A 12,636-nucleotide genomic window follows, 5' to 3' on the forward strand; every position below is an offset into this window, starting at 1 on the left:
CAGGTGTTTACCTATTATTTGGTTCTTCACCTAGCCCTAAAACTTGTGGCAATTGATCAAGAACCAAGAGTTAGTTTGGGATCCCTTTGGATTTGTGATTTTTTTTTTTTTAAATCAATCTGGGCTTGAGCAATGAAAGAATGTTTATACTGGAAAGTACAGAATCTGGGCCAGATGATGGGGTGAGGGATGACATATGTAATAAAAACTGCATTACTTGTGAATTGGCTCTGGAGGGGGCACGGCACGGGCTTTTTCTGACTGCCTGGAATTAGAAAGGGCAACTGTGAAGAGTTTGACTCACTCTGGAGCCCTGCCAAGGAAGCATTGTGCAGTTCCTCTGGGGGTGGCTGGGGAAATGTCGGGACAATTGTTCCAATCTTCCCATGCAGAGGTACCAATCCAGATGTTAGGACATTTCACGAAGTCTCCTCTCCCACCACACTGTGATAGACTGAGTCAAAAAATTTACTATCAGGGCTGGGGAGGATAGATTATCCAGTCAGTTAAAATGCTTGCCATACAAGTTTGGTCCTGAGTCCATGAAAAAGAAAAGAAAAAGAAAAAGCCAGCCCTGGGGGGTAGAGACAGGCACTCACTACCTGCCGGACAGCCTTGCCTGATTGGCAAGCTCTAGGCCCTGCCAAAAAAACTAGGCAGCTGGAAGGTGCTGGTGCACACCTTTAATCCCAGCACTCAGGACACAGAGGCAGGCAGATCTGTGAGTTTGAGGCCAGCCTGGTCTACACAGTGAGTTCCAGGACAGCCAGGGCTGCACAGAGAAACCCTGTCTCAGACAGGAAAAAAAAAAAAGTCTCCTTTCTGGGCAAAAGCAGGCAGTCAATTTGATAAGTTATTTGATAAGCTAGGGATGCCTATAATCCCATCTACTTGGTAGGCTGAGGCAGGAGGGCCACTTTAACACAGAAAGTTATGGTTGGCCAGGCAACTTCCAGAAGTCTTGGGTTCAATTCCCAGCACCTACATGGTGACTCACAACAATCTATAGTGAGATCTGGTGCCCTCTTCTGGCATGTAGGCATACATGCAGGCAGAACACTGTATACATAATAAAGAAATATTTAAAAAGGAAAAAAAAATATCTAGGTGAATAGTACCTAAGGAATGACATCCAAGATTGACCTCTGGCCTCACCCACATATGTATGTGCACCTGCACACACACACAATTTAAAATGTCAAAACATTGCTATGAATTCAGCAATGATAAAATACATTTTAAAAGCATACCATTGACTAGTAGCATCACAGAGGAAACTTCAAAGCCTCTGTGATATGTATCACCATATCCAGTGTCCATTCTGAGGTTTAATCATTCACTCATTTATCATTTTACTTACTGCTGATTTTGTTCTTTAAGACAGGGTCTCTTGCAGCCCAGTCTTCCCTCAAACTTACTGTGTAGCAGGTGACTGGGAACTCCTGATCCTTTTGCCTTTACCTACATAGCGCTTTCAATTACAGATGTGCACTACAGCGCCTGGTTTATTTGCTGCTAGGAATCAAACCCAAGGCCTGTGTGACTGCCAGAGAAGCACTCTACCGATTGGACCACATCCCTTTTGAGACAAGTTCTCACTATGTTGCCTGGCCAACCATCACTTTCTGTGTTAAAGTGGCCCTCCTGCCTCAGCCTCCCAAGTAGATGGGATTATAGGCATCCCTAGCTTATCAAGTATTTATTGACTGCCTGCTTTTGCCCAGGCATGGGCCAATAGATGATATCTTCAGGGGTTATAAAAATCATTCCAAACCATCGGTGGTGCGCATGCCTTTAATCCCAGCACTTTTAACCCAGGCAGAGGCAGGCAGATCTCTGTGAGTCTGAGGCCAGCCTGGTCTACAGAGCGAGTTCCAGGACAGCCAGGGTGTCACAGTGGAACCCTATCTCCAAAAACAAAAAAATCATTTCAGTAGACCAAGAAATGGACATTTCCTGGTCGGCCCTTTGCTCTGTGTATGTTCCTCAGTTGGCTAAACTTTTCAAATCCAGACCTACAAGTAGCTTTAACCATCAACTGGAGAGAAGGATTCTCAAGCCAAGCTGACTGTAGATGACAGCTGGCCTCCCTTTAGCTGTGGATGTGCCTCAACCACTGAGCTTCACTGTCCTGAAAAGACCCCAGTTACAGCACTTCCTGTAGTAGCTACCCTCAAGCTTGTCTGCTTAAAAAACAATTCTTCTATTTTATTTTTAGTTAGCCCATCATTTACTGTCATAGGAAGGATGAAACTTTCACATGGCAATTCCTGTTTCTGCCTCTCAGAATTTTCCCTCCCCTCCCCCTTAATTTATTTTATGTGTATGTGTGTCTGCCTGAGTGTGTGAATGTACACCAAGTACATGCAGATGTCCTCAGAGGCCGTCAGGTCATCCCCTGGAGCTAGATTTATCTTAGTTATGAGTGACCCAATGATGTGGGTGCTAGGACCCACACCCCGGTCTCCTGCAAGGGCATCGGGCGCTCTTAACGGCTGAGCCATTGCTCCAGCCCCTACCCCCACCACCTTTTCTTTTCTTAAAAACAATGTATTTATTTTTATTTTCATTGGTGTTTGGTCTGCATGTATGTCTGTGTAAGAATGCTGGATTCCCCTGGAACTGAAGTTACAGACAGTTGTGAGCTGCCATGTGGGTGCTGGGAATTGAAGCCTTGTCTCTGGAAGAGCAGTCAGTGCTCTTAAGCCCTGAGCCATCTCTTCAGCCTCTCCTCACCCGCTTTTTTCAAATGAGGCAAAGACTCGTGTAGCCCAGGACGTCCATGAGCTTTTGTGAAGCTAAGGCTGGCCTTTTCTGTTCTTCACCTAAAATACCTCAGGAGACCTTTACTCCAGCTCAGCTTGAAAGCAAGGGGAAACTGAGGCTCTTAAGTAACCTGAGTTCAAGATACTCCCACCCTGAAGTTGTGCAAGGCCATGACCTGCAGCAGATCGCAGGCTGAAGGTGGAGGAGTGGATTTAGTGAGTGATGATTGAGCTGTCAGGAGGGTGAACCTGGCGGAATGTTGTGACCTTGGACACGGTGTTTATACCACATTCCTTACATGGGTCAAGTGACTAATCACAGATCTGTTAATGTAGTCTCTGGGTGCGGGACAGGTGTCTGTGAGGAGAGGCTCCAGGAGCCCAGGTGTCCTGTGGCCTGCTGGGGCGGCTGTCCTTAACCTCCAGCCATTGGAGAGCAGGACTACAGAAGCACTGCTAAACTTGCCTTTCCTTCAGGAGATTTGTTTACTGTTGTTTGGTTGGTTTTTGTGGGGTTTGTGGTTTGGTTTTTATTTTGTTTTTGAGACTGGATATGACCCTTAGCCCAGGCTGCCTTGGAGCTCATGGCAAACTTGGTGCCTCCACCTCCCAAGTGTCAGGAATACAGGCGTGAGGCACCATACCCAGTTTTCTCGATGATCTTGAGGGGAAGGGCGCTAACAGAGAATGTCGTGAACCCCACCCCTCCCACACACTTCATCAAGTCTGACTCTTCATCTTGGAAGGCAGCTGCCGCCACCCTGTCCTCACTCTCTGTCACCTAGCTTGTTGCGCACCAGCCCGGCCTCCTCCATTTCACCCTATACTCTCCCCCGGGCCTCCCTGTTCCCTCCCACCATCAGGCCACTCAGCTCAGAAACCTTCGTGGGGCCCCCAGTTTCTATACGCCACACCCCAAACTCTCCAGTCTGTGATCTTAGACTTCCTGGTTGGTTTCTCCCCGCCTCTCCGCCAGCCTCCTAGTCCTCTCCTTGGTCTTTGCCTCAGCTTCCCTATACGCATGAGCACTGCTGAGACAGGCCCCTGTGTCGGGGTACACTTTGTCCTTCCCTCCCGCCACAAAGGTCAAGGCCACTACTAAGACCACCCTCTCTGAGAGAGACACCTTCCAGCCCTGCAGCTCCGGTCCCTCCGTAACTCCCTGGGGAGCTTGGACTGGGTCGTCCCCAGGCGTCATTTGCATACGTGAAGGCGCAAAGATCCACTGGATCCCCTGTTCTCTGCAGTTCAGGCAGAGCACCCTGTGCATGCTTGTTCACTTGAAGTTAAGAGTATCTGTCTCCTCTGGTCTTGAGGCAAGCGTGGGTGTGGCACCCACAAGGTGAGAGACAGGAGCCTAAAATACTCCCCAAAGATAGAGAGACATCAAATTCTTCTGGAGAAAGCTAAAAATGTGCAAACTGTACCGTTACGCTTGTGTTCCCTCTTGAGAGTCCAGGCATCCAGCAGATTCATAGCCACCTCCAAGGCTTCAGCAATGACTGAGTGATGAAGTGATGAGGTTGGCTTTGCCACATTGCAGTTTCTTCCCTGAAACATCCTATCCCATTGAGTGCCCTTGCTGCCTCCCACCTCATGAGACCAGCTATCACAGCCCAGCGACTCGGATTGGCACCCTCATGCCCATGACTGAGCTCTTTTTGCTGCATCAGGTCCCTTCACCCTCAGGCTCTGTTTTGTTTTTGAATTTAGAAAACTGACTGGCTGGGCTCTGTTTTCAAGGACATACTTGTCCTTGTCCTTTGAGTAGTCTTTCATGGTCCCCCAACTCAGTAGCCTCACTGAGTCACAGATTACTTTCAGAAGTCTAGACCCCAAAGAGTCCCCCCCAGCCCCACCCCTGGCCTAGGTCAGGGTGAAAGTCAACTTGTTACTCCACAGAAAGCCTGGAAGGCAGGGTGTCCTGTGATCAGAGTGGCACTTGGTGGGTTTCTGGGGGGTTGCAAGGGCAACCTCGAAATCTGAGGCTGGGAGCCCCCCTCCCTACGTGTGACCCTGAGCTGCTCCAGGCAAGATGCTTACATGCTTTTAAAGACCCGGGCAGCAGCTGCACGGTTGCAGGGATTGACCTCTTGACCTCCCTTGAGGCTGATAACATAGGACTTGTTCAGACAGTAACCTGAGGAATAGGCCCTGAGGGACAGTCTCTCCCCTAGTTCACAGAAGAGGACCACTGTCTCCTGGGAGTGTTTATAGCCCTGTGGACACAGGAGAGCGGGCTGAGCACTCCCTGCGGCTCTGCCACTCAAACATAAGCAACACATGCCCACGCTGGCTTCATCTTTGCCAGTCCCTCCAGGACCTCAGGGTCTCCTGCCAGCCACAGAAGAGCCCCTGGATCTTCCTAAAGGTCCCCCCGGAAAGAGGAATGAGGGGAAGTTTGATCTCCGTGACTTCAGTCTGGGGGATTCCGTTCCTTCCAGCTTTGCTGATCTTCATAGATACCAGATCACAGACCAGACATGACATTCTGGCTGCTTTCGTGCTGTGCCGCGTTCCTCAGCTCTGGCCAGGCTACACATTATAGTTCCTCCTTCTTGTCTTTAATGCATTGCTCTTTAAATTGGGTGGTCCCATCATGGCATCTCTACCTCCATTAGAGTACCTTAATCAATGGCTGACAGTTTCAGATCTGGGATCATCAGACCTGATCCTCACCCCCTACAAACAGCCTTGTACCTACATCTGATGCCCACCTGTAACTACAGGTATTTGGAGAGATTCGTACTCCAAACAAAAGACAGGGCTGTGCTCAAACTTGTGCCTACTTTTTCCACTCTGAGTTCCTGGGTCTCTAGAGAGAGAGATGTGAATCTAGGCCCTTAGAGTTCAAAAAGGCTTCCTGCCTTTCTGTTTAACCCATGGAGGAATGCAGAGGGAGCGTGTCAGTACAACATGGAATGTGCCATGCATTTCATCAGGAGTTCCCCAACCCCCGCATGGGTTCTCTGGAACGTATTGTTGGCTCAAAATTGTTGGACTAGAGTGATTGCTCTGTGGGTAGGAGTGTTGGCTGTGTAACCATGAGAACATGAGTTCAAATTCCCAAAACCCAGGTTAAAGAAGAGCTGGGCCTGGCCACTGGCATCTGTAACCCCAGCTAGCTATCACTGGGGAGATACGGGAGGCAGAGACAGGAGGATCTCTGGCGCTTGCTGAACACCAGTCCAGCTCCAGGTTCTTAGAGAGACTCTACTCTGTCTTAGAGGAATTAGGTGGAGAGTGACAGAGCAGGACACCTGCATCCTTTTCTGACCTCTGCACATACACACATGTGTACATACATCACACACACACACACACACACACACACACACACACTCGGAAACACACCTACATTTGTCAATGGAGGCCATTGCAGGTACTGTTGACTTTGCCACTGTGAGAGAGAGCAAGGTCAGTTACAGAAAGCCCTTAGCTCCTGGGTCTCTGCTGTTGACCAGGTCTTAAAATTAAACCACCAGCAGGGCTAGAGAGACACTCAGTGGTTAGGAGCACTGGCTGTTCTTCCAGAGGACCCAAGTTCAATTCCCAGCACCCACATGGGGACTCACAACTATTTGTAACTCCAGTTCCAAGAGATTCAATGCCCTCTTCTGGCCTTAGGCACCAGGAGGGCACCTAGTGCACAGACAGACATGCAGACAAAGCACTCATACACATAAAGTAATAAACTGAAAAAAAAATAAACCACCAGTTTTCAGCTCTATGGAAAGGCAGGATGGCCAGAAGCTCTGAGTAGACAAGAGGATGAAAATGGTACGGAGCAGGTTTAGGGGGATGTTGGCCTATTGGAACGTTGCTTTCCCAGGAGGGCCCTCTGAATCCACGCCCTCCAGATGTGAGCCATCTCATCTTAGTGGGAGCCTACCAACTTCTGACTTTCCCATGGTCCTTGTTTGAAAACTTGCTTACTAGCTTGCCTTGTGCCCAGCTCGGCACTGGATGTGATACAGGACATGGTGAGACACAGGACCCAGGCCCTGGCAACAATGCCTTCTTGGATCTTTTAAGAACTGTGGGAGAGCAAGACAGACCCCAAGTGCTTATGACTGAAAGATGAACCAGCACATATCCTGATGGTGCAGTGGGATGGGTCCCAGGTAGCTTGGATATAAGGTGGACACGATGAGCTTGATTGAGCACAACCCAAAGTGGAAACAAGATTCATTGCTCACTGCACAGTGATCAAACCCCTGGCACTTTGCAAAGCACCTGACAGTCACCAAGTCATTATACTATTCCTGAAGACGTTTTGGCATTAAAAAAAAAAAGTTTCCTTTGACGTGTGAAAAATCAAAGCAGTGAGTTTTGGGGTCCATAACTTACTGCTTTATCAGAAGTTGAGCAGCCCTAATGAGACTTTAGATCTGAAATTTCTGTGGGAGAGTACAGTGACCCACATGTCTGAATGTCCAGGAAGCACAGGAGGCAGGTATTAGGGCAAGGCTTTCCCTGTCGTGTGTCATCCGTCATTTCCCAGACTTCCATGCTGGGAAAAAAAGTGGGGCTCTGGTTCCAGCAGAAGCAGGACTGATCACAGAGGGGCTGACACATTCTGTTCAGAGGAGTCCCCTGGATGAACTGACCTCCCAACTTCTCTGACACCAAGTGCTAAGGCTTGTGGGAGTTCCAAAAGGCTGCTTGTTCTCTGAGAGCACAAAACAGTGTCTTTGAAAGCCAGGCATTACCGAACTCAGCCTTCTCTAGTCTTGACTGACAAGTGAGGCATCCTTCTCTTTGAACAGGCTGCTTTTTAGGGGGTGAAGTTGATGAGACTAGGAACAGGAGAGAGAGAGGACAGATCAGTCAGAGAATTTTCTCATTAAGTGGCCAGAGGCAAAGATTCCAAGGAGTTAAGCTCTATGATGAAAGGGAGCAGAGAGGGACAGCTTGTCAGGGTTGGGGGTAGGGGCTGACAAAGAGCATGGAAGAGACAACAGAGTGCACCCCCCAGGGGGATGCTACCCTCACTGCTGCCCTCAGCTCAGGCCCTCACAAGCCCACTGTGCCTACTGACTCTGCGCCCACAAGGCTCTGCTAGCCACTTCTGTTACACCATAGCCATTTGAGGCAGGCACATTGCCAGACCCATTTTATAGATCAGAAAACTGAGGATTGAAGGGTCTGATTCACTTTCACAGGGTTAAGTAGTTCCCATTACAGGTGCCCAGCCTCAGAGATACCATGAAGGAAGTTCGAGTGTCTAGTACTGGTGGAGGCACTGAATTAGAGAAAGTGCTGGGCCAGCACTGAGTGGCAGGGCTACATGACTGAGACCAGGGCACACGGGACACAGAGGCTGGTGAGGAACTGACTCTGCAAGAAGCCCAGGAGAAGAAAGCAGAGCAGAGCACAGCTGGTTCCCAGGGCTCAGGGAGGACTCTGTAATGCACGGGAGGCAGGCCATCAGTTAGACAGTTCATTGCTTCTCAGCCTTTTGGCTAAGGTCAAACGTAGGAATACAGGGCCTGCCAAGAGTGCTGCCCCCGGGCATCCGTGGGCTTCCTGTTTGCACAGAGGGACAAGATTAAAAGGAAGAGTAGAACTCCGGCCAGTGTTCAACCACTCTTCTCCCTTTCCGGTTTATCTTTCCCATGGCTCTTCTCACCCTCTGTGACATGGGTCCATATTTATGTCTCTTTCCCATGAAAGCATGGCAGTGTGTAAGCATCTTCGTGGCTTGGATTTTTCCTACTACTCTATCCACTTCCGGATCCCAGCATCTTCCCCCATTCGTGGTACTTAGTGACTGTTCAATAAACATTTGTTGAATGAATGAACATGTGACATGATCTTCACCATAAGGGCTCCAGGCGCTGTAGGGCTCCACACCAGTTGATTCTACCTGCATCATGGCAGCCTTGCCTTTCCTACTAGGACTCCGCAGTTACTTGTCCTGCAGCCTGAGCAAACTGTGTGAGCATGTGTGAGGACCCCAGGAGGCAGGCTCAAAGTCAGAAGCCAAGCACTCTGCTTACATATGAAGAACAAGCGAAAGAAGCAGAAATCCCAACAGTGACCAGTGTGGACATTGGTCAACCTCTTCCTTTATTAAAGCTGATTAAAAGAAAATGCAGACAAAAGGCAGAGGGGCACTCCTCCCCCTCCTACAGTGCCTGTGAGTCCCACAGGGCCTGGGGACTCTATTCTGACTCTAAGGAGGGGGATTACAGCTCCCCCCACGCTCCTGTCTGAAACTTAGTGAGCCCTCCAAGCAATCACATGTCATGACTTTTATTCTTAAGGAGCTTTCAACTCTGAAGAGAGTGCTCACATCAAGTCTAAGGTTAGCTATTTGCTCTGGGGAGATCTGCCCGGAGCAAAGAGAAGTTCCCCTCTTCCAGGGTGTCTTTAAAGTGCCTTGGTCATCAAAGCTGTCTGGCAAAGCCCTGTGACTTCTGAAGGCCAGCAGCACTTCTGGGCTGATATTTGATGGACAGGAGGTTGGCTTTACATTAAACACGTGACTTCAGGAATGCTTATGCGCAGCTTGCCCTCACTGTTTTCTAGTCCAAGGTGTGCCCAGCGGGTTTCTGCCTGCTCATAACACTGGGACCCACAGGGTCACCTTCTTAAACCAGGCTAGCTCCTTGCAGATGTCTCCTCTTTCCTGACTGCCTGTGACAAAGTATATGAGTCACAATAGTCCACTTTAAGAAGTCCTGGTCAACAATGTCATTAATCCCTGCATTCATGACTGCATTTGGCCAAAAAAACAAAAAAAAAAAAAAAAACAACAAAAAACAAACAACAAAAACAAAACAGATGAAACACAGGATATCTTTAAATTTTAGTAAGGAATTTTTAAATTTTAGTAAAGAATAGATTCTTAGCCAGGCGGTGGTGGCACAAGCCTTTAATCCCAGCACTCGGGAGGCAGAGGCAGGCGGATCTCTGTGAGTTCCAGGCCAGCCTGGTCTCCTAAGCGAGTTCCAGGAAAGGCACAAAACTACACAGAGAAACCCTGTCTCAAAAAAAGAATAAATTCTTTAATAAAAGAAAATTGAGCTAGGTAAACGACTCAGTGGGTGAACAGTGGCTGTGCAAACTTGAGGACCTGAGTTCAAATCCCCAGAAGGTACAGAAAACCAGAAGTAGGTGTATGCTTCTGTAGTCTCACATTCCTGTGGTGAGATGGCGGATGGAGATAGGAAACTCACTGGAGGCTCTTGGCCCAGCTAACCTGGCTACACAGCTGTGAACAACAAAACACCCTGTCACAGATGAGATAGAAGGTGAGCACAGATGGCCAAGGTTGTCCTCTGCCCTCCATACATGCACTGTGACATGTGAGTATTCATCCTCACATACACGACCATGTGTGCATTTGCACACACATACCTCAGATAGAAATTCAGTGAAAGGTCCCATTTTCAGATGAGCAAGAAAAAATTAAAAAGGTCCCGGATTTACCAGGCCCAGCAGTGCAGGCCTATAATCCCAGCCACTCGGAGGCTGGAGATCAGAAGTTCAAGGCACGCTTGAGTACCTTAGCAAGACACTGTCTCAAATGTGAATGGCATCTGGCTTCTCTCACCTACCTCCTTATGGGGCTAGTTGCCAGAAAGGCTGGTCAGGACTGAGAGATCAGCTTCAGACATGATGCAAAGGGGAAAAGAGATGGGTGATCTGTCTGTCCATTCATTCATTCATTCATTCATTCATTCAGCAACTGGTTCATTCATTTGTTCGCTCATTCACTCATCCTGCAAATGACAAGTACTGTTCATTCAGTGCTACATTCTCTGCAGGCCATGAAGAAAACAGATCAGAGCCTGAGGCTCGGGAGACAGATCAACTGGTAAAGCATTTGCTGGGCAAGCATTCGGAACCGAGCTTAGAACTCGTAAAAAGCCAGGTATAGTGCATGCACTTGTTAGCTCAGCACTGGGAAGGCAGGGGCAGGCAGATTCTGAAGCGCACTCATCAACCAACTGATCTAGCCTATTTGGTGAATTCCCCAGCCAATGAGAGATGGTAGATGGTTCCTGAGGACACCAGCTGAGGTTGATTTCTGGCTTTCACACATGAACATGCACACACACCTCTGCACATTTGCCTCCCCACCCCCACACAGAAACAGTCCCTGCCCTCTGGAACATACTCTTAGAAGTTCCTACTATTTCAACACATATTTATTAAGTACTAAGTGTGGAAGAAATAGGAAAGAAATGAGTTCTCATCCTTATGTAGTTTACAAGACAGAGGTGGGTAATGCAGATAATTAGCACACAATTGCACAGGGTGTTAATTAATCACACTGTGATTACTACAAAGAACTACAGAGGACCAAGAGAGTCGATTACAAAGGACAATGTTGGAGAGTCAATTACCAGGAACAGGGTTTGTGACTCAATGGGAAAACTAGAGAGCAGACTCAGAAGAAAATTCAGTGTGGGAAAATATCAGAGGCAGCACCGGGGCCAATGGATGTCACAGGGCTCAGGTCCAGGAGAGGCAAGACCCACTTGGAAGTTGCACCTCCCTGCAAGCTGGACAGGATGAGATAGGAGCAAAGGAGAGAGTAAGCCATCTCCCCAGGAAGTGAAAAATGGCTATGTGGGAATAATTGGAGGTCCTGAAGCCATCCTTACCAGCTTGCTTCTTGCTGATCAAGAATATTTACAGTACCAAGTGTGGTGGCACACACCTTTAATCCCAGCACTCAGGAGGCAGAGGCAGGTGGGTCTATGAATTTGAGGCCAGCCTGGTCTATATGATGAGTTCCAGGCTAGCTAGTGAGACTTTGTCCCAGGGCAGAGGCGGGGGTGGAGGAGTGAGTATATTTAGATACGGTGGTACATCCTGTAATCCCAGCACTTGAAGTGGAGTACCGTGATTTCCTGGTATTATTGCTGCGTCTACACAGAGGAATAGGCCAGTACCTAGTGCCTCGCCTCAAAATCAGAAGCTCCAGTGTAGCTGAGTGCTTTGGTCCTGGACCTGCCTCTTTCTTTAACTATAGCATTCTCTACTGCCAATCTTTTGTGGGATTTGGGGTGGGGGGACTCTACAAATCACACACCTCAGCCTCATTACCATTTAACAGAAAAGAAGCTGTCTCTATCATGCAGACAGTGGGAGTGGGTGCCAGAGGCAGGTCTCCAAAGCAGAGAGTGCTATGGCTCTGTGTGTGTGTGTGTGTGTGTGTGTGTGTGTGTGTGTGTGTGTGTGTGTGTGTGTGTGTGTTGTGTGTTCATTCAAGTCATCTGCAGAGACAGTTAGTGAAGGAACTCTCAGTACTGGGAGGTTCTAGAAGTGGACATCTTGGGACATCTGTTAAAAGAGACAGGCTCCCCCTGCTGGTCCAGCACTACTTAGGTAAGAGGCAGGTGGAACACAAAAGGTGTCCATCCTGGGGAGTTGACCAAGTGAGAGGGCTCAAGGGAGACTCCTGAGTGAGTCATGTGTGCCCTCTAAGGATTCCAACAGTTGCCCACACAGATTCCTGTTTAGCCAATGACACCGCAGAGTGGGCTGGGGTCGAGTAGTAAGAGTAAATTGGAGACACTTGGCAGGAAGGTCAAACACTTAAGTTTACTGTCTCCCTTGTCCTCAACGACAGGCAGACACTGTGTCACAGTCAAGGCAATCCATAAGTTTAGTGAGAATCAGTTAAGATGATGAGGCCCAAGGCTGGGTTTTCAGGGAAACAGAGTCTCACTGCTGCGAACAGTGAACCAGCACAGCCGTCCTGAGGTAAGCTGGCCTGACAAGAAGCTTTCCTATGCTCTGGGTCTGCTGATCTCACTCTTGGGAACTTTCTAAAAATTTTTAAAAGTTATTCATTTTTATTGTATGTGTATGGGCGTTTCGCTGCCATGTATGTTTGTGTACCTCGTGCCCT

At 48.5% G+C, this 12,636-nt stretch overlaps 1 protein-coding gene across 1 annotated transcript in view; it reads left to right on the forward strand.

Annotated features, from left to right (window-relative positions):
* Positions 1-12,636, forward strand: part of Zbtb34 (zinc finger and BTB domain containing 34) — a 42,772-nt gene that overhangs the window by 5,697 nt on the left and 24,439 nt on the right. The gene's annotated exons all lie outside the window — the stretch shown is intronic.

Source organism: Peromyscus californicus, unplaced genomic scaffold, assembly GCF_007827085.1.
Source record: "Peromyscus californicus insignis strain IS unplaced genomic scaffold, ASM782708v3 Scaffold_7__1_contigs__length_154581171, whole genome shotgun sequence".
Taxonomy (NCBI): Eukaryota; Metazoa; Chordata; class Mammalia; order Rodentia; family Cricetidae; genus Peromyscus; species Peromyscus californicus.